Source organism: Anabrus simplex, chromosome 1 (assembly GCF_040414725.1).
Source record: "Anabrus simplex isolate iqAnaSimp1 chromosome 1, ASM4041472v1, whole genome shotgun sequence".
NCBI lineage: Eukaryota > Metazoa > Arthropoda > Insecta > Orthoptera > Tettigoniidae > Anabrus > Anabrus simplex.
In genome coordinates, this window is record NC_090265.1 from 1,180,131,000 (window position 1) to 1,180,156,870 (window position 25,871).

Genomic DNA, 25,871 nt, shown 5'->3' on the forward strand with positions numbered 1-25,871 from the left:
CAGGGTTTTCATAAAAGTATTTGTTACTTTTCGTGATTTGTTTTACGTTGCACTGGCACAGACAGTGCTGCAACGATGGGATAGGACAGGGCTAGGACTGGGAAGGAACCTTCTTTTTGCTAGTTGCTTTACGTCGCACCGACACAGATGGGTCTTATGGCGACGATGTATCCCAGGATCCCAGGAGTTGGAAGGAAGCGGCCGTTGTCTTAATTAAAGTACAGCCGTGGCATTTGCCTGGTGTGAAAATAGGAAAACACGGAAAACCATCTTCAGGGCTGGTGACAGTGGAATTCGAACCCACTATATCCCTGATGCAAGCTCACAGCCGCGTGCCCCTGACCGCACGGCCAACTCTCCCGCTGGGTGGGAAGGAAGCGTCCGTGGCCTTAATCAGGGTGCAGCCCTAGCATTTACCTAGTGTAAAAATAGTAAACCAATACAAACCCTATTCAGAGCCTGCCGACAATATGGTTCTAAACTACTATCTTCCAAATGCAAGCTCATAGGTACATTATGCGAACCGCGTAGTCAACGCGGTCGGTAAAATTATTTGCGACGCCTAACTCATTTATAACATTTCAGAATGTATTTTCACGAGTATTGAAGGAACTTCTCATTAGAACATGGATATTAAATCATTTCGACTAGTGTGACTCCATGACTTGCCCGCTACTCTTAATGATAAACTTCAACACGAGCGAAACATCTGTTTACTCTACATTTGAGACCTCCGTTACTATGATCATGTTATACTTTCCTACCATGAAACTGAGCAGCTAAAACTGAAACAGTACCGTAATCTTCATGCCATATACCTCCTTCAACACCTTTTATCAAGTCAAAGGTTGGGAACACGGTCAAAGACTGATACACGCATATCGATACCATCCCAACTCACAACAAGATACACAAACTCACTTTTTATTTCTTCGGCACGACAGAGGAATACACTACCAGTAATCCCTCAGAGGAGCCTCGCCCTCTAGTACGTTAACTTTGTCACCAATACCTCATCGGAAATAGTTCGGGCTTGTTATTCAAACTGTTACGCTATGTTAATTATACTGTAGATTACCCTTTTTTTAAATTGTGTGTAACCAAATTGTTACCCTTAATAATAATAATAATAATAATAATAATAATAATAATAATAATAATAATAATAATAATAATTGTTACGGGGATACCCGTGGACCAGAAAGAGGTTAAAGAAGGTGCCGGGGTGAATGGTTCTATCTACAATATCAAAATTAATTTAAAACTTGAACTGAAGGTTATATTTCTTTTAGAGCTTCAAACTTAACACATTTTCATAACAATGAAACATAATACTAATATTCTTTTCCAGTAGAATAACAACATTATGTTATTTTTTAATCTTCCGTTCAGTTTCTATAGTTTTTAAGAGACACCGAGTTGTTGAAATTTTGTCCCGTCCGAGTTCGTTGACGTGCCGGAAGCTGACACAGAATTGTGGAATATAAACTTCCACAAACGAATCTCAGCTGGAATCGAACCTGCTGCCTTAAGAATAATAGGACATCGAACGATTGTGTTAGATGAGTTCTAATGAGAGTGATGAGATGCAAAGGATTGCAAGATAATGCGTGAAATTTTCGAGGCAAGAATTACAAGGCAACTATTACGAAGTGTAGAGAAAATAAGTCGTCGTCTTTATGGCCATTTTTTCAGCCTGCATTTCGTGTGGATTGGGTCCAGATTAGCGGCCGAATTCCCTTCTAGATATCAGCCCCCATTTGGATGGGTTAATCACTCTTGTGTGTTTCTGTGGCGGTTGATAATATGGTATGTAGATATAGGGATGTGTACTGAGACGAGCATAAACATTCAGTCCCCAAGAAGGAGAACGTCTATCCGACCTATCTGTGTTGGTGCGACGTAAAGCAACTTGTAATAAAAGAAAAAAATAATTTAGCGATTTGGCCGTGCGGTTACGGGTGCGTAGCTGTGAGCTTGTAGCCACTCACTCGGTGGGTTATTTTTCCTGGTCCAAGGAATGGGTATTTTTGTTCGCCTCAATACACTTTCTTCACATATACACAACACACCATATTGTTAACCACCATAGAGAAACGCGGTAGAGAAATATCCCTTCATAGGGTTGTCGTCAGGAAGAGCAACCGCCAGTAAAACCGGGCCACATTCATTGCCAGTAGCGAATCCAATAAATTGAGATTAGGGGAAAGACAAAGATAATTATATTGAGGGTTTGACCCCCAAAAGTTTCGTGTCCGGATACGTTACGAAATTAATTACAGGTATGCTTGCTATGGTAAGGTTGCGGTTTCGTCTCCAGGCACATTCAGTTGATATTTAAGGTCCATTAATGTTATAGTCTTGTGTCAATAGATTTTCTCCCGCGTAAAAAAAAAAAAACTTTTTACAGCGTAACATTCTGCTTCATCGGCGCTCCTTAAAATAAATATCAATTTGTTGCATCACTTAGCATAATTATTATTGCTAAATCTCCTTGTTTGTAGGTGTCCGGCTCCTTGGTTGAATGGCCAGTGCCAGGGCCTTCAGCTGAGAGCCCCCGAGCTCGATTCCCGGCAACCTCTGCATCATACCACCAACCACCACAGAAACACGCATACATCCTTTCACATTGAGTTGGCGTCAGGAAAGGCATCCCGCTGTAAAGCAGGTCCAAGTTCACACGTGCGACCCGCGACATGTGTTGTTCGTCAAAGAGAGACATATTGTCGTAATTAATATAGAGAAGTAGCGAACTGCAGGGAGACATGATATTGGCGGTTGTGCCTTATCCTTCCCGTCTATTTCACACTTATTCCAGGAAATTTCTGAAACGTTTTCAAGGTTCTCCCTCACATTCAAGTTACACTACTTGTCATCACTATGAAACGTCACCTAGAACATGAATGTCCACCTTAGAAACTAATTTCTTTGAGTGTGGTAAAATATTGTAGGAGTGACGAATTCTAAATGGACCCTATGAGAAAAGTAATCCAAAATAACCGCTCCCGATTGCAAATTTCTAAATTGTGGCAGAGTCGAATACTCATATTCCCGAATGCATTGCCCCGAACTTCTGATCTCGAATGGCCTTACTCGAAAATGCAAAATCGCGAAACTAAAATAACACCTCGTTGTGGCATTGTCGTATGGAATCAGTACCAAGCAACTCTGCGCAATCATCAGCACATTAACAATATAACTGAAGTCTAACAAACCAAACCAAACCCCTGGCGCAACCGCCTCAAAGGGCCATGGCCTACCAAGTGACCGCTGCTCAGCCCGAAGGCCTGCAGATTACTGAGTGTCGTATGGTTGGCACGACGAATCCTCTCGGCCGTTATTCTTAGCTTTCTAGACCGGGGCCACCACCTCACCGTCAGCTAGCTACTCAACCACGTAGGTTGAGTGAACCCCGAGCCAGCTTTCAAATCCAGGTAAAAATTCCTGGCCGGGAATCGAACCGAGGACCTCCGGCAAAGAGGCAGGCACGCTATCCCTACATCGCGGGGCCAGCCAAGTGAAGGCTACCACAATCGTTTAAAAGCCGGCAAGCTTCATCCTCTCTCTCATACTCTTTCGTGTCGAAACAGTATTGAAGGAACAGCCCGATACAGACACATTTGTAAGAGACTTTCGACTAGAAAATATTGTGAAATGCGCGCATGAAAGGAAGTGGAACACTCTGAAGGACAGAATACAAGCTATTGCGATGGATTATGCAGCATACTAGGACAAAACCGCCAAATAGATCACTCGCGTACCTTGGGCCATAACTCTACTCTGTAAACAGACTTCTTCCCGGGGATTTAGCCCATTTTCACGGCCAGATGCCCTAACGCAAACCTTATGGAAAGGGAGTATTCATTATTGCGTCTTTCTGTCGTGGTTTGTAGTGTGATGTGTTGCATGTAAATGAAGATGGGTTTTAACACACAGCCCTCGAGTTAGAGGAATTACATTCATCTGGCTCGGAGACTGGGTGGGTTATGTTAGTCTTAACACACCGCTCATCATTTATACGCAACACATCACTCTACCAACCATCAAGAAACGCGCAACAGTGAACAGATCTCTCCCCATAGGGTTGGCCTTAGGAAGGGCATCCGGTCGTAAAAATAGTATAGATAAAACTCAAATTGGACACAAAACCGCACCAGATAAGGAGAAAATGTGGTAGAAAATATATCTTACAATTATTGAGTAAATTTGTCGCCCTTCTGAAACGAACAACAAAGCCACGCCCTTGTAGGTTGCTGTTAATAACGGACAGGAATTGTAGACCCTTGGAGGAGGTCAGATATTGAGTAAAATAATCACCCTTGAGTTCCATAGTGCTACTATTTGACCAGCTAACACCATCGCTGTCGGTCGAGAGTTCCATAGTCGAGCATCTGGCCATAAACCGAACATTTCTCCTGCAAACGCTATCAAGTGGGAGTTGCAGAGTTGCCGACTGGAATCTCATAGAATCATAGAAAGGCCACAGGTCCAAAGCAACATGTGCAAAATGTAACGTTTAGCAACCGCCCATAGTCCCCGAACAAGGGCGAAACATGCGGAGACAGCGCATGAGCAGATCGTGCGGTTCAAGACAGAGTTGCCCTCTAGCAGCTCTGCAGTTCCCGTTCTGTTGTTAGTCACGAGATATATCAATATCACAGCACATTCTTCCACCATCTGCCGCAGTGGTTTTATTTTCAATCACGCTGGGTGTTTCGCCACAACTGACAACTACTTGATCCGCGAAAGGCTTGGGTTCGGTGAAACCCTTACTCTCAAGGGCTCACTCGAAGAACCGAGTGCCTACCACAAGGACTGTTTCAAAGTGACAGTGATCACCATACTTTATTTCATCATCATTACAGTTACCACCACCACCACGACGATCACTACCACCAAAGCTGCCAACTCCATCTATAACACTATAGACTCTACAATTACAAGCCCAGCTCACAGCTCCGCCACTATGTGTTCTTCAAAAGATCCGCCAGTTCAACGACATCACTACTTGTTTCACCGCTACCAATCCACAGAGATTCAGGCAGCGTTCAATATAAAGACTGCATCCCAACCAACCACCGGAAGCCAAACCATCGCTAAGTAAACTCGCTGTTGCTTCTTCATCTCCTGCAGCCTCCAGGACGGATTCCGCATCGATAGATACAATGCCCATCACCCCCATCACATCCTCAGCAACAGAATTTCCCGCCACTCTCCCAGGCTCTTCGTCCCATCACCAACATCAAAGCTCTCCAACTTCGCCCGCAAGGAACACACACCTATCTCCTGCGTAACCCCGCCCCTGAATATCGCTCATCACAAGCCAAATTTCGCACTCTCCATCATTTCCAGATGAAGCGTGACGGGATAGCAGATATATGGTCTGCATCTAATGGCTATAATCATAAAGGTCAATGTTGAGGAAGCAGATCACAAGCTAGTCAATTCTATTGGGGACACACAACTTGGTTCATCCTGCTCAAACAAGCCCAGAATAAGACCCCGCCACCGCCCTCAGACAGAGTCTGTTCAGCTGTGTGATCAGGGGGGTCGACCCGGACATTTCTGATGGGGTTATTTTATATGAACTAAACGCCGAGAACATCCCTGCACAGAAAGTGTTCCGTATCAGAAATGCGACCGGGCCGACATTCATGGTCCGCGTACTTCTGCCAAAACAATGCCGACGTTGATCGTCTGATGAAAACCGGAGCCTCCATATTTAAACAGCTTTACACCACAGCCCATTCGCTGCGAGCGTTGTCTGATTTATAACCAGCATAGCATCGCTCAATGCCGGACCCCAAATCCGGTCTATTGGCACTGTACACAACCACACGCTACCAACCAGTGTCTTAACACTTAGTCCGCACCCCGTTGGAAAACCTGGGGCGAAGCCCACCCAATCTACTGCCATCTATGTAAATCCCGTCTCCCAACTCCAGAAAATCGTCCAAACATGGTTGCTCCCATCAAAACCCACCCACCACACCTGTCAACTCTCTATTCGTACCACCTTCCATACAGGACATAGTCCGCTTCTTTACCCTTTCCTTTCTCAACATTTTCCCATATTACCGCCCTCTAGTCCTCACCCACCTCCAAGCAGCCGCCAATCAAGCACTCAACCTCCATTTTCAGACCATTCACTCGGGATTAAATACCCATTTCCAATTTCACCGCCTGGAGACCCTTGTTTGATGGATAGTACAACCAACAGAAGACGATCCTCTCTATCCATCTCCATTATTTTTTATAATGTCCAATCCTTTTCATCAAAACGCCTACTCCTCCAGACCCTCCTACAACAACACCCTGCACACACAGTTCTTTTCAATGAAACCATGCTCCGTGACACTCAGCTCGCCCATCTACCTGGCTTCACACTCCGCAGAGCGGACCACCCATATGGTATCGGTCGTCGGAGTGCAGCCATTGTGGTCCGCCCATCCCTCCCCACACGGGTCCACACACCACCACCTCCACACTCCTATGCTTAATCCATCATTACTACCATATACTTCCGTTCCCGAAGAGCCTCCGTGGCTCAGACCGCAGCGCGTCGGCCTCTCATCGCTAGATACCGTGGGTTAAATCCCGGTGACTCCATGTGAGATTTGTGCTGGACAAAGCGGAGGCGGGACAGGTTTTTCTCCGGGTACTCCGGTTTTCCCTGTCATCTTTCATTCCAGCAACACTCTGCATTCTCATTTCATAGCATTTATCACTCATTAATAAATCACCTTGGGAGTGGCGACCCCATTGTAATAACAGCCTATATATGTTTCATTCATTACATCCCTGACCCGGTCAATGACTGGAAAACAGGTTGTAGGTTTTCATTTTCACTTCCGTTCCCGAATCCTGCACCTCGCCACCATCTACATGCGAAACATTATCCCATTCCCCATAGAATGTATGGCCTATATTCACACCACATTCCGTCATTTCATAATTCTTGCATAATAGCCGTTCATCTGGCAGGCTCCAACGCCTCCACAACTTCCTCAGCCATATTGACTCCTTTCTAATTCCATTCCCGGGTATCTCCCGCCCTTCTCTCCAAACAACCCCCGACGCCGTCATTTCTCACAACTCCCTAATCCACCTTGTAAGCGTTTCCTACCTCCCCAGCATCGGCAGCGCCTACATTCCCATCCTCCCCCAAATGCCCCCACACTCCCTACGTCCTAATCCTCCTCCCCCACGCCTGTTGCCATTTGGACCGGCTACCGTGAATAAATTACCAAATCACTCACACAATCATCCCCCCTTCCTACTGATGCTCACTCCGTAGACACCTTATCCAACTTCATCCACACCACCATAGCTAATGCCTCGAAGACCCACATTCCCACCTCACTCCATACGCCCTCCAAGACCCCGTGTCCCACCCAAGTTCCTACACCTCCAAAAACTCTCCCAGTCTTACCTATGCGAATTCTTCCGTACACATGGCCCCTACTTCCTTCTCCTCTACCGTCAAGCAAGCGGACACTTTCCAACTACCTGAAAGCTCACCGGCGGATAACCTGGTCCAAAACCTGCACGTCCCTCAGTTCCCTTCATGCCACACCTTCTCAGTTCAGGCACAAGCTATCCTCCCTCCTCGGCCAACACAGCACCCCTTCATACCCTATCATCCATATGGAACATCACCATCGAGCACCCAGGAAAATCTAGAGTTATTCACCTCCCACTTCCGCAAACGGTTCACTCCTTCTCCCTACCATTAATCAACTCCGCCCGATACCGCCCTTTACCAGAATCTCCTTCCCTCCACCTCCCTTCATCACTCTCCTAGTCACACACTCACACCCCACGTCCTAAACATCCCGATAACTGCCGCCGATATTACTAACGCCCTAGACCACACCCGCGACACCGCTCCAGGTCCCGACTAAATATGGTTCCAACATATCCATCAAACCTCTATTGAACTTCTCACGCTCCTAAAATCCCTCTATGCATTCATATTCGCCTCCGGCTTTTATCCCACCTCCTGGAAGAGATCCACAATTCTCCTTTGCCCCAAAGTCGGAGAAGACCGATCCAACTTAGGCTCATTACAATCCTTGCCAAGATAAAATCCTCATCCGCCGATTGCACCCCTATCTGAAGTCCCTTAACTTACTACCTCCATCACAATGTGGATTCCGCCCAAGACTATCTACTTCTCACCAACTCCTTCGCCTCATCCAATCCATAAGTAACAACTTCAACCTAGCCCGACCGACCCTTCTACAACCAAGTCTTCGACTCCGTCTTGCACCCTGCCCTTATTTTCAAGCTCCACTACTTCACACACCCAATCTCCTGCCTACCTTAATAACCGTACAGCCTGTATATCACTAAACGGCCACCTCTCGCCACCCTTCCCCATGTGCCTAGGTGTACCGCAAGGTTCTCCCCTCTTCCTACTACTTTTTATTCTTTTCGTCGCCGACATTCCCAAACCACCACCACCCATCCGAATCCTTCAATTCGCCGATTAACCCACCATCCTTGCCCCACTCCCTTCCGTCCAGAGCACCAATAGAAACCTGCAACCCTTTCTGGACACCTTTACCTCTTGGTGCGACCGATGGTACCTCCGCCTCAATTCTAACAAAACCCAATCCATCGTAATCCGAACACCCAAACGGCGCTTTTCCATCACTCGCAATCTTGCCCGTCAGGATTTTCGTCAACGCGTAGGAATGAAGTAATAAATACCAATGTTGTATAACAATACATACAGGGCGAAATAAGAGGGCTTATAAACGAAAACGCATTACAATTAGTTGAGATGTAAATTTCACATGATGGTTGCTCCTCAGAGTTGATTTTAGATAAGAAATGGTCTTAAAAATACAGCCTCAAGGGGATTTCGCTCACATAGGAAAATATAACCACAGCTATTGCCAACATATTGGTGTTGTACGTACATTGTACCCTCCATATTCTGTACTGTAGTGGTTGAAATATAAAACAGTTTTGACTTGTTTTTGGTATATGCTGCACTCTAGTGGTTGAAATTGAAGCGTCGCATCACGCGGCCACTGGCACTCCCTCAGGCGTTAAAAACGCATACAAATCCAAGCCAAAGCCAAACAGTCTTTCCTACAGTGTCTTATGCTCGGAAGCGATGCCCCTGGAAACATGGCTCACATACACATAGAAGCGCAGCCAGAGCGCATGTCGGTTTGCGCGCTCCTTCAAATGAAGTCAGAATAAGATAGGCCTATGCACATCTTGTGCCTTTGCTGGTGAGATGTAGTGTTTACAGAGCGCTATGTCTTCTGGTATGGGCTAGAATAAATTTGTTACTTTCATTGACCTGTCTCAGTCTTATCCTTGAATTGGCAATATGAAAGTGGCTGCGGTATGAGTGATGTTAGTAACGCCATTCCTTATGTAGCCAGTCCCTGCTATGAATGGTGTGAAAATGTCGCTCATAGGGTCGGTTGGTGCACGCATTTCAGTGGGTTTTGCAGACATATGCAATAGCCACTTCTGGCCCAGGTAGGAAAGCAACGGGAAACTACCTCACTCTTCATTTCCCTAGTACACCTCTTCAGTGACACCTAGGCAATCTATGACAGCTAATGGTGGACCTGTTTAGGATCCGACCAGCCTTCGGGCTGAATATCCAACATACACATGCATATCTCTTTTTTTGCTAATTGCTTTACGTCGCACCGACACAGATAGGTCTTATGGCGACGATGGGATAGGAAAGGCCTACGAGTTGGAAGGAAGCGGCCGTGGCCTTAATGAAGGTACAACCCCAGTATTTGCCTGGTGTGAAAATGGGTATAACTTTTCTTTAATTTTTTTTAATTTAAGATAAACTTTTCTTGAGAGAAACATATCTTATTCTTTGTTTATTACAGTAGTGGTACCATGGCACACCGGTACTCTCTAATGAGCCGCCCCTGGTCCCTCTTTGTAGCTGCAAGATGTTCCAACGGCAGCGACGCCGCGACATGCCGGAGGATGACAATTCTTGGATGCACCACCTGGAGCGCTCATACCGACTTACTTACAACGAGGTGGTTGCCAACTGCACAATCCCAGAACCATGGTTATGGTACAGCTTTTCTTTATTGGTCTGTGCACGTCCTGGCTTAAAAGAGAGTATGGAGTTTGATGTAGTATTTGCCTCTCACTCGCACTGGTATCTCCTGGAATTAGCTTCGTCCTTTACTACCCCTGCGATGTTGCCTATTTCCCGAGAATTCAAAGTGATAAATAGAATAAAATGATTGCGTGGTTTTATAGGGAATTCCCGCTCATTCTGATGATATCAAATTAAAATCTATATAATTATATATAATTTGGACATGAAATTTTGGGGATACCTTTATATTAGAATGTAGGTGCTCACGAAGGGAGGGTTTTGGATATTCCTTCGCTAACGGGGTGAAAACGGGGAGTGAGTTGTTTAAATGAGTATATCTATATCTTAAAAACTTAAAAGTTTACAGACGTAAAAATTGGAGTTTAGAATATTCTTCAAAAATAAAGAAACATGTATTTTTTGTTTTCGGAATATCCCCTGGGAGGTGGAGAAAGGTGAAAAAGGGGTTGAATACCTTTTATGAGGATACTTATATCTAGATGTTACAGACATGAAAATTGGCATTTGGAATCTCCTTTAAAAATAAAGAAGAGCGTATTTTTTGTTTTTCAAAAATCCAATTAATGGGGGTGAATAGGAGTAACAAAGGGGGTGAATTTAAAAAAGACTATATCAACAGTATATCTCAGAAACGTAAATTGTTACAGGCGTGAAAATTGGTATTTAGAATCTGCTGTAAAAATAAAGGAACAGATTATTTTCGGAAAATTCACTTAAGTGAAACTGAAAAACGGGAGTGAATTTTTAAAATGAGAATATCTACAGAACATCTCATAAACTTCACATGTTACAGGCGTGAAAATTGGTATATTTAAGCTCTTTTAAAAATAAAGAAATATGTATTATTTGTTTTCGAAAAACCACTGAAGGGGGAATAAAAAGGACTGAGAAGGGGGTTCAATTATTTTACTTAGGATAGTGATATCTCAAAAACTGAAGATTTTACAGCAGTGAAAAGTGGTTTTTGAATATGCCTTTAAAAATAAAGACATAAATATTCCTGTGTTTTCGGAAAATTCACTTACGGGGGGTGAAGGAATTTAAAAATTAGTTGAATTCTTTGTATGAGGATACTTATATTTCAAAAACTAAAGATATTGCAGACGTATAAATTGGTATTTGGAATCTCCTTTAAAAATAAAGGAACATGTATTCTTTCGTTTTACGAAAATCCACTTAAGGGGGGATGAAAAAATTTAAAAATTAGTTGAATTATTTGTATAAGGATACTTTTATCTAAAAACGCTAAAGATGTTACAGACGTGAAAATTGGTATTTGGAATCTCTTTTAGATATAAGGGAAACGCATGTTGGGAGAAAAGCAACATTCGGGGGGGGGGGGTGTTGAAAAAGGGGATGATTTATTTTTTATGATGATACATATTTCTCAAAAACTGAAGATGTTCCAGTCGTGATAAATGATATTTGGAAGGACATTTATAAATATTTACTTAAGGGGGAAGGGGGAAGAAATTGACAGAAATTGAATTCATTTTATGGCGATACTTATATCTCAAATCTGAAGGTTACAGACGTCAATATTGGTATTTAGAATTTGCTTTAAAACACACATTGCGGGGGCGGGGGGCAGAATCAACTTAAGATGGGGGTGTGAGGTGAAAAAGCAGTTGAATTATTTTTATGAGGATACTTATATCTCAAACCTGACGATGTTAAAGACATGGAAATTTGCATTTGGAATTTATTTCTTTTGTTTTCGGAGAATCCCCTTAAGGGGCTGAATGAATTGAAAAATTAGTTGAATTTTTGTATGAAGGTACTTATATCTCAAAAACTAATCATGTTATAGACATGAAAATTATTATTTGGATTCTCCTTCAAAAATAAAGAAACACGTATAATTTTATTTTCCTAAAAATTACTGAAGGTGGTGAAGGAATTGAAAAATTAGTTGAATTATTTGTATGAGGATACCTATATCCAAAAAATTAAGATGTTACAGACGTGAAAACTAGTATTTCTAATCTTCTTTAAAAATAAAGATGCCGGGCTGAGTGGCTCAGACGGTTAAGGCGCTGGCTTTCTAACCCCAACTTGGCAGGTTCGATCCTGGCTCAGTCCGGTGGTATTTGAAGGTGCTCAAATACGACAGCCCCGTATCGGTAGATTTACTGGCACGTAACAGAACTCCTGCGGGACTAAATTCCGGCACCTCGGTGTCTCCGAATACCTTGAAAAGTAGTTAGTGGGACGTAAAGCAAATAATATTATTATTATTATTATTATTATTATTATTAAAAATAAAGAAGTACGTATTTTTTTGTTTTCGGATAATCGACTTGGGGGGGGGGGAATAAGGAAAGTTAATTCTATTTATGAGGATACTTATATGTCAGAAACTGAAGATTTTACAGACGTGAAAGTTGATATTTTGAATCTCCTTTAAAAATAAACACGTATTTATTGTTTTCGGAAAATCCACTTAAGGGGGAGAGGAGTGGAAAGAAGTGAAGGAGAAGTTGAATTCTTTTTATGAGGATAATTATATCTTAAAATCTCAAGATGTTACAGACATGAAAACTGTTTTTTTTTGGAATCTCCTTTAAAAATAAAGAAACGCGTATATCTTTGTTTTCGGAAAATCCACTTAATGGGGTGAAAAAAAGAATTGAAAAAAGCGGGTTAATTTTTAAAATGATTACCGGTATATCTAGAGTATATGTCAAAAACTTTACATATTACTGACATGAAAATTGGTATTTCGAATCTCCTTTAAAAATAAACATGTATTTTATTAGTTTTCGGAAAACCCAGTTAGGTGGGTGTGGGTGTTGGTGGGGAAAGGACTGATAAATGGGTTGATTTATTTTTATGGGGATACATATATCTAAAAAACTAGCCCGCCTGGTGGACATGATCGTTAAGGCGCTGAAGTCTAAACGGTCTGACACCGAGGTTAGCCGGTTCGAGTCCCGTTGGCCGAAAAAATTTTCACCATCAGAATGTTGGCCGGCAGAGTAGTGGAGGTGGTGGTATACTATTTCTAATCACTAGATTGCTTGCCAGAAGCCTCCGCAGTGCTCATTCGGAGTGAGGGCATATGACGCTGTTGATGGCGATTCGTCCGTCGGATGGGCACGTTAAGCCTTGAGCAGACCCCTTGGTGCTTTTCGATAGGAGTAGGCTATGCGGCGACACCGGGTTTCACCCTCTCCCTACTATCATATATCACGTCATTCATTTCATCTCCTCTGATGAGGTTGACGTCAGGAAGGGCATCCGGTCATAAAAACCCGCCACGACAGATTCATCTCACCTCATACCCGACCCCGTAGGGAAACGGGACGAGGATTGAAGAAACAAACAAACATATATCTCAAAAAGCTAGAGATGTTACAGACGTAGAAATAGGTATTTGGAGTCTCTTTTAAAAATAAAGAAATATGTTAATTTTCGACTTGAGAGAAGACTGTTTCTCACATGTACAGTTCTATGTCGCATGGTCATCTTAGCCCCAAAAGGCAATACCACACACGTGGTTTACAGAGAGTTTCTGGGGGTAAAAAAACCCTCAATTTTTCGGTGAGTTTTTATAGTTTATGGAATTTCAGATAGTGTCTTGGTACAGTACTGAGGAACGATTACTTTTAATAAATTACGAAATCCACGCGAGCGAAGCCGCGGGTAACTGCTAGTCATAAATTAAAAAGTAAACTAAAAAATGCAAGGCCTACTTTTCACAATTACTTATTTTTGGCGATAATCTATGTTTTTACAGATAATTTACTTTTGACGCGGTAGATGAATAGCCAATGACCGAAACAGATAAAACCGAGTGAGCTGGCCGTGCGGTTAGGGGCGCGCAGCTGTGAGCTTGTATTCGGGAGACAGCGGGTTAGAACCCACTGTCCCTGAAGATGGTTTTCCATAGTTTCCCCATTTTCATGCCAAGCAAATGCTAAGTCTGTACCATCATCAAAGCCATAGCCACTTATTTCCTACTCCTAGTCTTTAACTATCCCATCGTCGCCATAAACCCTATATGTGTCCGTGTGACGTAAAGCAACTTGTAATAATAACTTTCCGACCAGCCATCGAACCCGGGGCCCTCTGAACCGAAGGCCAGTGTGCTAGCCATTCAGCCAAAGAACTGAACATTACGCAGAGTCTGATAATTTACAGTAGGCCTACATTAGTTCATCAAAGCCTGCTCCGGTTTATTTTTATTTCAGTACTATATACAGAGTGTATCACCTAAAACTGTCCTCCGTAGCGTAACGGTTAGTGGTATTAGCTGCCATCCTCGGAGGCCCGGGTTTGATTCCAGGTACAGCCAGAGATGTAAGAAGGACTAGTATGTAGTTGAAATGGACATGCAGCTCACCTCCATTTGGGGTGTGCACGAAAAGAGCTGCACTACCTCGGAATGAGGACAAGAGTTTGCTTTACCTAAAACTTGCACCCCAAGCATTTCTGAAATGGAAGGCTGTTTTCACAGAATGAAGCGTAACCAGGGGCTCATAATCATAGCATATAGTCTACACAGATTTTAACAATTATTAGAACATGTATTTATTTTAGTCCGCCTCTGTGGTGTAGTGGTTAGCGTGATTAGCTCCCAGCCCCGGGGGTCCGGGTTCGATTCCCGGCTCTGCCTCGAAATTTGAAAAAAGTGTACGAGGGCTGGAACGGCGTTCACTCAGCCTCGGGAGGTCAACTGAGTAGAGTTGGGTTCGATTCCCACCTCAGCCATCCTGGAAGTGGTTTTCCGTGGTTTCCCACTTCTACTCCAGGCAAATGCCGGGATGGTACCTAACTTAAGGCCACGGCCGCTTCCTTCCCTCTTCCTTGTCTATCCCTTCCAATCTTCCCATCCCTCATAAGGCCCCTGTTCAGCATAGCAGGTGAGGCCGCCTGGGTGAGTTACTGGTCATTCTCCCCAGCTGTATCCCCCGACCCAGAGTCTGAAGCTCTAGGACACTGCCCTTGAGGCGGTAGAGGTGAGATCCCTCACTGAGTCCGAGGGGAAAACCAACCCTGAAGGGTAAACCGATTAAGAAGAAGAAGAAGAAGAAGTAGTAGTATTTATTTTAGAAAGTCACATCTTTCAAATGCCACTATCCTATTGGCATTAACAAAATAAGAGTACATTAGAATGTCAACGGTGGATATTTTTAGGATTGTAGTACAAGTAGTTTACGAGCTATCGTGATTTGAAAATTGTAAATAGCTGCATTTGTCTGCACCATGTGTCAGCACTAACGTAAGAAAAAGTGAATAAATTAATTTGGTTTCTGGAGAAGAAAGAGAATTGGCCTTCAAAGGTTTTGTTCAGAATGACGACCACCAGCATCAATATAAGCTTCCAGCCTGCCAGGTATTGATTGATGCACACGTTGTAGTATTTCATCAGAGATTTCAGCGCAGGCAACAGAAATGCACCGTTTCATACCATTTGGTGTAGTTGGTATGTCCTTGTAAAGAGAGTATTTTAGCTTTCCTCAGAGAAGACATCGCAAGGGCTCAGGTCTGGTGAACGAGTCCGCCAAGGTACACGTTACCTTCGTCCAATCCAACGATTTGGAAACAATTGGTGAAGACAAGCTGTAGAACGTCGTGCACTATGCGCTAGATAGCCATAATGCTGATACCACATATTCCTCATCGTCTGCAATGGGAAGTCTTCTCACATCTGTGGAAGTTGGTCTGTTAGGAGGTTGAGATACTTTTGAGAATCTAGTGTTCCTTCTATGAAGAAAAAAGGGCCTTTGAACTGTTGGTTCACTATTCCACACCATTCATTTAAACTCCAGGGACGCTGACGTCCCATATGATGAAGACAGTGGGGATTGTTTACTGACCAATAGTGGATGTTTCGGAGTTTTAATCAACCATGATTTGTAAATGTTGCTTCATCACTAAGCAATATGCATTATAAATGTGGTTTACCTTGCCTCAATATCCATGTACAAAAGTTAACACGATTCTCAAAATCGTTTCCATGCACCTGTTGATGGAGAGAGAAACATGATACGGATGGAACTTATGACGTTGGAGAACGCATACTATACTTGCCTAACTCATCCAATGCAATCGCACGGGGAAGTAACGTGCGAATCTACAGCGACAGCAGCCAGAACATTCATTTCAACCTCTTCTCCAGTCACTCCGTTGTTTCTGTTACATTTCCTAGGTATTACACTTCCAGTTTCACGTAATTGGTTGAAGTCAAATAATTGTCGATATGAGTGTCGTCTATTGGGAAAGCGTTCCACCTACAGAGCGTAAGAACGAAAGCATTATTCCTATATTCTCTATCGACCATTAACAAGACGATTTTTTTGGCATTAGTACAGTCCATCCTTCTTGAACTATCACAAAGTAACTGACAAGGAAGCTGCAACAGTAAATATGTTGGAAGATAGTCCGCCTAGTCAATACTATTCATTTATTTACCTTTTACCTTAACATCTAGTACATGTTTCGAGAATATTATGCATTCTCTTCCTCAGCTAGTATTATAATTCCTAGGACACCGTAATTTCACATCATTATACGACGCTGTGTCCAATATTTTAATTTAAATAGACATAATTTTAACACCCATTAACGGTGGATATCGGCAGGACTTCAAGTTTTAATGCAATTTCATTCATCCTTAACTCAACATTTTAGAACTACGCAAGGCAACTTCAAGGACACTGTGAATTCATATTATCACAAGACGTTGTATTTAATTAGACTATATTGTGTTTTTAATTTGTACTTGACAAAATGGGATCTTAATTCTATGTTTGTACTATCCAAAATTTTTAAGTGTCACATTGTCATACTCATTGTTTTGAATTTTAATGGGGGCCCCCGTATTTTAGTCAGGTCTTATTGTATACTGAATTTTAATCCACTAGCTGAGGAAGAGAATGCATAATATTCTCGAAACATGTACTAGATGTTAAGGTAAAAGGTAAATTAATGAATAGTATTGACTAGGCGGACTATCTTCCAACATATTTACTGTTACTAAGTCAATACGGATCCAATCCCGACCATCATGGTCAAGATTATTAATAAGGAAGCTGCAATTCAATCAGTGTACTGTAAAGGAAATAACATCATAGCCTCGTAACTAAGCAGTTGAATGGAGCAGACAACTGTCGGCATTTACAATTTTCAAACTACGATAGCTCGTAAGCTACTCTTACTTGAATCCTTGAAAGAAAGAAAACCACACATCATTGCCCTTCTAATTTACTGCCGTTTTATTTTTAACGTCAATAGCCATTGTTCCATTTGAAAAATGTAATACACATTCTAATAATTATTAAAATATGTGTTTGCACTGCAATTATCATTTCTGTGAAAACAGCACGGCAATAGCACCTTCCATATCAGAAATATTTGGAGTGAAAATTTTAGGAACAAAGGGAGATGGATCCGTGGTTTGTATCACGTAGCTGTGAGCTGCAGTGAGGAGATGGTGGGTTCGAGTCACATTGTTGGAAGTTCTGGATATGGTTTTCTGTGTTCTCCTGCTTTCATATAAGGGCTGTATCTTAATTAAGATCTCATCGTCACCATAAAAGCTGTTTGAGTCGGTGCGACGTAAAACCAATAGCTGAAAAAAAGTCTGATTTGAAGAAACTGTACAAGTCGATTGGAATCTCAGCTAGCCGGACTGAGTGGCTCAGATGAAGGAGCGCTGGCCTTCCGAGCCCAAAATGATGGGTTCTATCCGGGCTCAGTCCAGTGGTATTTTAAGGCACTTGTTGCCATTTCTTGATGGATGCAGTATTTCTCCATCTGTCTCTTGGAACAGGTGAGAGCAAAATGTAGCTTCCACCGAAGTTCCAGTCTCACGGCTGTGACGGTACAGAAGATGCCGAGGTGTGGGTGACGCTGAGTATTGACATTCAGAAACTACTAGCGCTCCTTTTTCTTCTTGCTAGTGGTTTAACGTCGCACTAACATATCGAAGATTTGAGGCGACGGAAGGATGGGAAGGACTGGGATTGGGAAGGTGGCAGCCGTGTCCTGAATTAAGTTACAGCCCCAGCATTCACCTAGTGTGAAAATGGGAAAGCACGGAAAAACACACTCGGGGCTGCCAACAGTGGAATCGAACCCACCATCTCCCGAATGTAAGATCGCAGCTACGTGACGCTAACCGTACGGCCACGTGTGTCTGGGTGTTGTGAAAGGCGCTGAAGACCCAGTGAGAAAAGCAATGGCAAACTATCTCATTCCTCCTTATGCCTTGTACGCCTCACTATGGTGCATCAGATTTTGCGGTTTTCCTATAACAGCATAACACTTGATGGTGGCGGGGCTGATCATTGTTTTAAGAGAAAGTACATCTGAGCAGCCATCCTCCATTAACACTGATCAGAAGGGAAATGGTCCGCCTCTGTGGTGTAGTGGTTAGTGTGATTAGCTGCCACCCCTGGAGGCCTGGGTTCGATTCCCGGCTCTGCCACGAAATTTGAAAAATGGTACGAGGGCTGGAACGGGGTCCACTCAGCCTCGGTAGGTCAACTGAGTAGAGGTGGGTTCGATTCCCACTTCAGCTATCCTGGAAGTGGTATTCCGTGGTTTCCCACCTCTCCACCAGGAAAATGCCGGGATGGTACCTAACTTAAAGCCAAGACCGCTTCCTTCCCTCTTCCTTACCTATCCCTTCCAATCTTCCCATCCTCCCGCGAGGCCCCTGTTCATCATAGCAGGTGGGGCGGCCTGGGCGAGGTACTGGTCATCCTCCCCAGTTGTATCCCCGACCCAGAGTCTGAAGCTCCAGGACACTGCGGTCGAGGTGGGATCCCTCGCTGAGTCCGAGGGAAAAACCGACCCTGGAGGATAAACAGATAAAGAAAAGAAGAAGGGAAATGGAAGAGGTCCGATACTTCGAAAAATGAAAGTATTGGCGAAGGAAGAGAAGGACCAAGAAGGGCGTGATTTTTTTTGTTAGTTGCATTACGTCGCACCGACACAGATAGGTCTTATGGCGATGATGGGACATGGAAGGCCTAGGAATGGGAAGGAAGCGGCCGTGACGTTAATTAAGGTACAGCACCAGAATTTTCCTGGTGTGAAAATGAGAAACCACGGAAAACCATCTTCAGGGCTACCGACAGTGGGGTTCGAACCCACTATTTCCCGAATACTGGACACTGGCCGCAATTAAGCGACTGCAGCTATCGAGCTCGGTGGGCGTAGAAATAAAAGACTCTCTAGGCCTAGGCTTGTTAAGCCTAATACCGTGGGATTCGGAAGAGAACAAGAGTTCACCAAGTGAGGTAGAATAGGAAAGACAACACCGAGGAATCTGACACATGTACGTGGAAGCAATGCCAAATTCAGCTTGGGGAACTGTGGTCACCAACTCTCGCTCACAAGTTGAGAGCCCTTCCCCTCCACCTTTTCGTCGCCTCTTACAACAGGCAAGGGATACCGTGGATGTTATTTTACCGCTCTCGCCCACAGGTTTTGCTATTTTGAGGATCCAACCAGCCTCCGGGCTGAAGACTTAACAGAAAAACACGTCCGCTTCGTGTTGGTAGATTTTCTGGCATGTAAAAGAACTCGTCCGCCTCTGTGGTGTTGTGGTTAGTGTGATTACCTGCCACCCCCAGAGGCCCGGGTTCGATTCCCGGCTCTGCAACGAAATTTGAAAAGTGGTTCGAGGGCTGGAACCGGGTCCACTCAGCCTCGGGAGGTCAACTGAGTAGAGGTGGGTTCGATTCTCACCTCAGCCATCCTGGAAGTGGTTTTCCGTGGTTTTCCACTTCTCCTCCAGGCAAATGCCGGTATGGTACGTAACTTAAGGCCACGGACGCTTCCTTCTCTCATCCTCGTCTATCCCTTCTAATCTTCCCACCCCCCACCAAGGCCCCTGTTCAGCATAGCAGGTGAGGCCGCCTGGGCGAGGTACTGGTCATCCTCCCCGGTTGTATCCCGACCCAATGTCTCACGCTCCAGGACACTGCCCTTGAGGCGATCGAGGTGTGATCCCTCGCTAAGTCCGAGGGAAAAACCAACCCTGCAGGGTAAGCAGATTAAGAAAGAAAGAAGAAGAAAGAAGTTAAAGAACTCTCACGAGACAAAATTCCTGCAACTCGATGTCTCCGAAAACCATAAGCGTACTGTAGTTAGCGGGATATAAACTGATAACATTATTTAATTTAATTTTAATTTCGCACGATGCGCATAAGTAGAGTACATAATCTTAAATCTTAAGCACTTTTAAACAATTTTGTCAGAGGCATCTCTGGATTCGTTCGCATCAGATGACCGTAAAAAGTTTGCCTTCGATTTTTCATAACGGTGGTAATCTTTTCGAGTCTTGCATACACTTTCTTGTTTATACTCAGGTAGAAGACAAAACCCTGAGTGTAAGTTGGTAGATTCGATCCCGGCTCAGTCTGGTGGTATTTGAATGTATTAAAATATGTCACATTATCGTAAAATAACTCCTGCGGGACGAAATTCCGGTATCAGGGTGTCTCCTAAAGCAGTAAAGATGCGTAAAAGTGCGTAGCCCTATAACAAGTAGTAGGCCTAGTAGTCCCGTGGTGCTGGTTGGTCGTATGGTGTAGTGTGCCGTGTTGTGTTGTGCTGTTGTATATGAAGACGAATATATAAGGGCACACACAAACACCCAGTCCCCTACTCAGATGAATTCAATACATGCAGATAGCCAGGCTGTGGAGCACAGCTCAAGTCGGCAGATTCGATCCTGGCTCAGTCCGGTGATATTTGAAGGTGCTCAAATATATAAGCCTCGTGTCGGTAGATTTACTGGCACGTAAAAAAGAACAAAATTCTGGTACATCGCCGTCTCCGTAAACCCTAAAAGTAGTTAGTGGAATGTAAAACCAATAACATTATTATTACTAGATGCACTAAAATTTCGCGACTCGTCCGTGACCCTCTGCAGGCTTTGACGTTGACCATTTAGCCAAGGAACAAGACCTTTGAAATGTGTTATTAAAAATCCATTTTTGTAAAATAGGTCTTAAGAGCAACCTATGAACATAAAATATTTAAGTATCGTAAAAATATATTTCTTAAAATATTGTTGTTCATAAATGTCGGACTCGTTGGCTGAATGGTTAGCGTACAGTCCTTCGGTTCAGCGGGTCCCGGGTTCGATTTCCAGCTGGATCGGGGATTTTAATAGCTTCTGATGAACGCTTCTGGCTCGGGGACTGGGTATTTGTGAGTGTCCCAACTCTCTCCTCTTCATACCCAGACAATACACCACACTACAAACCACCACAGAAACACGCAGTTGTGATTAGGCCTACATCCCTCCATATAGGGATGGCGTCAAGAATTGCATCTGACCGTTAAACAGGACCAAATCCACATGTGCTATGCAGTTTGCACCCACGACCCCACAGGCATATAAAAGTGGTAGTAGTAGCAGAAGAAGAAGTAGAAGATTACTTTCCATTAATACATTCATACTTCTGTTAATTCATTTTATTGTGTTAAATTTCTTGGATTAGCTTGCGACAGTGTGATCTACTGTTCTAAAGAGGAATTTCTAATAATTTATTTGACATCGTAGGCCAGGAAGAGTTGATCTGATTAAATGGTGGGACGATTTATTATTATTAATATTATTATTATTATTATTATTATTATTATTATTATTATTATTATTATTATTATTATTAGTTTCAATATCCTTTTAACTGTCGATGGTATTAAAAGAGGCCGAAGAGTTTGAATTTTTTAAACTTCAAATGGGGTTATTTTTACGTGGTAATAAATCTGAAGTAGGATCTTAAAAACTGCGCCGGACTTCGAGAGCTACTAAGAGGCGAGATCCTTATCTAATGCGCTTCACAGTCGATTACCCAGAGTGTAAAATGGAGAATAATGTAAACCTTTTTAAGGATGACGACTAACGTGTAATTCAAAACCACCTATCTCCCGTTCACATGGGTATTTAGCGTACAATAATAATAATAATAATAATAATAATAATAATAATGGATCCGAAAAGGATAACTAAAAGAATCTTCGACTATTTCCGTAATAAGAAAACCAAGCCGAACTGGTTTAAGGAAACTGAGAAGGACCTACGAGAATTCCAAATTACAGTAGAGATGCTTATAGATGGATCTGCAAAGAAAATAACCAAAGATAAAATGAGGTTTCAGGACAGGGTGAAGCCCAAGCGACTATACAGAATTTCTGAAGAAGAGAGGAAGGCAAGATCTGAAAGAATGAAAAAGTACTGGGAGGACAGGAAAACACGACTCACTAACCATTGATTGATCTATCGTACCCCAAAGAGGGTGAAAAGGACAAGAATAATAATAATAATAATAATAATAATAATAATAATAATAATAATAATAATAATAATAATAATAATAATAATAATAATAATAAAAATTTACAACTTCTACCACTCCTCCCACTCATGTGGAGTCGTGGGTGCGAACTGTGGCGCACAAGTGGATTTGGCCCTGTTTTACGACCACTTGTCCTTCCTGACGCAACACTATATGGAGGGGTGTATTATCCGCGAAACTTTTAGTGATACTTTGGCTCCCTAGTGCTGAATCGTTAGACCTCGGTATCTTTGAGATTCGTATTGGCAACCTTTAACACACAAACTATGAATCGCCGTGAGGCATCTAGCGTGCACTTTAAGTACTAGTACTGTTGTTGTTTACACAGCAAAGCCAAAATATAGAAAGTCATCCTAGGAACAAGATTCGCATCGAGAAATGTTGTATACTATAATGTGTGTGTGACAGTTGTTGGCTTAAGATAATAAAGGTTTAGAAAGTTCCTATCGATCGATCATACTACAGATTCAATTCAGATTTCATTTCCATTTAGTTGGCAGTATTACCGGAACCGGAGTAGCTCCCTCCTTACTCTTCATTCCCGTAAAACCAGGTACCACTAAAAGTTTCGCGGGAAATAATCACTATTGCGTGTTTTTGTGGTGGTTGGTAGCGTGGTGTGTTGTCTAAGTATGAAGAGGAAAGTGTTGGGACAAACACAAACACCCAGTCCCCTAGCTAGAAGAATAACTAGACGCAATTAAAAAGTCCGACCCGGCCGAGAATCAAAACCGGGACCCTCCGAACTGAAGGCCTCAACTCTGACCATTCAGGCAATGAGCTGGGCAATAAGAAGAAGAAGAAGAAGAAGAAGAAGAGCTATCAGAATCATTTGAAATCAAGACAGGTGTGAGACAAGGAGATGGCCTCTCCCCAGTTCTTTTCAGCTGCGTCTTGGAAAAGGTGATAACGGAATGGCGAAAAGAAATGAGTCAGCAAAATATCCCGAATGGAATCAAGATAGAACACAAAAAGGCTGGGCTTAAATTTGAATGTCTTGCACTTGCAGACGACTTAGTATTCTTCGCTGAAACTCTAGAGACTGCCACTAAACAGACAGAGGTTTTGCATGAAACAGCAGAAAAGGCAGGACTGCAAACAATCCTTGAGAAAACTAAGTACATGTACATAGATCCCAAAAAACGAACATGGACAATGAAGACCAAGTGTGGTGATATAAAGAGAGTCCACAAATTCAAATATCTAGAGTAAATTCTGACTCCTGACAATAACGAGAAGCCAGCTATCGAAGAAAGAGCAAAGAAGATGGAGATTGCATTCAGACTATGCCAGGAAACTTATAAGTCCAAATCCCTCTCTTATCAAGCCAAACTCAGACACTATAATATCGTGGTGAAACCTGAATGCCTCTCTGCAGCAGAGACAATTGCCATAAAAGGGATTACCGAAATAGAAAAGAAAGAGCGTAAATTTCTGAGGAAAATTCTGGGACCCAAAAACGCAACAGGAAATGAGTTTACCTTCCGTTTGAGATCAAATCGAGAGCTGTATGAAAAATTTAAAACATTTCATCCACGATAAGGAAAAGGCGACTGCCTTTCTATGGACACCTGAGAAGAATGGGACCGAAACGCCTAGCAAATAAGATCCTCATCTTCCAGGAAAGAAGAAAGACCGAAGTACCATGGCTGAAGGAAGTTCATCGGGATCTTAAAAAAATGTGGCAGTGAGGAGGGAGATATTATAAACAGAACAGTGTTCAGAAGGAAAATTGCGGAGGTGACGGATCTGTTGGTAGAGAAACCCAGGAGAACAAGAAGGGTGGACTCGGATGAGGAACGAGCAAAAACGAGCCTCAGAATGAAGGAGTATTGGCGTAAAAAGAAAGAACATCAACAGTCAAGGAAGTTGTATAATCGTAATCCATAGGAGGTTCAAACGATCCTAAATAAATAAATAAAAATAAATAAAATAAAATAAATAAATAAATAAATAAATAAATAAATAAATAAATAAATAAATAAATAAATACGGCCTCAGAGACGATTTTCAGGCGTTCTATTTGACGCCATTTAGGTTGCTTGCATGTCAGTTACGATGTTTCGTTTTATTCTACTAGAAGCCAGAGCTCTGTTGACTTCTAACTTTCTGTCGAGTAAACACCAAATTATCACCCGAGATTTTTGATATGCCGACATCGTATAGCTTGAAAAGTCGAATGGACTTCTTTCCCGCACTACAAAAATTCTCTACCGAGCTCGATAGCTGCAGTTGCTTAAGTGCGGCCAGTATCCAGTATTCGGGAGATAGTAGGTTCGAACCCCACTGTCGGCAGCCCTGAAAATGGTTTTCCGTGGTTTCCCATTTTCACACCAGGCAAATGCTGGGGCTGTACCTTAATTAAGGCCACGGACGCTTCCTTCCCACTCCTAGCCCTTTCCTGTCCCATCGACGCCATAAGACCTATCAGTGTCGGTGCGACGTAAAGCAACTAGCAAAAATCTCACTACTTGTGCCGAGTTTGAACTCACGCTCTTGGGATCCAGAGGTTGATACCCTACCACTGATCTACAGAGGGAGCATTAATAATAATAATAATAATAATAACAGTTTTAGTCCCACTAGCAATTTTTAAGGTTTTCGGGGACACACAAGTGCTAGAATTTTTTTTTCCGCTTGAGTTCTAGTACATGCCGGCAAATTTATTTCTAGGAGGCTGACATATTTTGAGTGCCTTCAAATATCACTGGACTAAGCCAGGAACAAACCCGCTAACTTGAGCACAGAAAACCATTGCTTTACCGTTCGAGTTACTCAGCTCGCTCCCAGGTAAGTAATACAAAGTATTGCATAGAGCATAACCATAAAAAATTAGGAATTAATAGTAAATCTGACACGTTGTAAACTATTTAGTAGCCAATTTCTACACTTACTGGTATTTTCTTGTGGGATTTCTCGCTGTGAGGTTGCGTTGCGCGGCTGTCATTTGTCTCGTCTTCTCCATGCCACTAACTTGTCGTTCACTAAACTGACGTGTGTTTTGGTCACTCGACTTCCCGCTTCAAGCCAGCCGGGTAACTGCCGGAAAGAAGACAGAACAGCAGCTCCAGTTCCACACACACGTCTTGGCGTGTCGCGCATGCGCGATGAACACCAGCCGCGCTCGGATAATTAAACTGAATCCATTATTCACACTTATTTAAATATTAGGCTATATCGGTTGATTAATCTGTTGAATTAATCATTTTACACATATTTTTACGGCATTTCTTAGTGAAGAATTTGGTGCATTCTAATATGTATCTTACTTTAATTTTACAATTTTATAAAGAAAAAAAAAAGAAACGCTAAATTTCTTAGAGAAATAATTATTAATAAGTTGTAATACTTCACGACAAAAACATTCGGTGAATTATTAGGAGATGATGATTATTGTTATTATTATTAGGCCTAGTATTATTCTA

General features: G+C 42.7%; 1 protein-coding gene across 1 annotated transcript in view; it reads right to left on the minus strand.

Annotated features, from left to right (window-relative positions):
• LOC136877322 (lactadherin) overlaps nucleotides 1-25,473 on the minus strand; it is a 317,071-nt gene extending 291,598 nt beyond the window's left edge. Inside the window, exon 1 of the mRNA XM_067151268.2 lies at nucleotides 25,341-25,473. The gene's annotated coding sequence lies outside the window, so the exon portion shown is untranslated. The remainder of the gene's footprint in view (nucleotides 1-25,340) is intronic.
• Nucleotides 25,474-25,871: the final 398 nt, after the last annotated feature.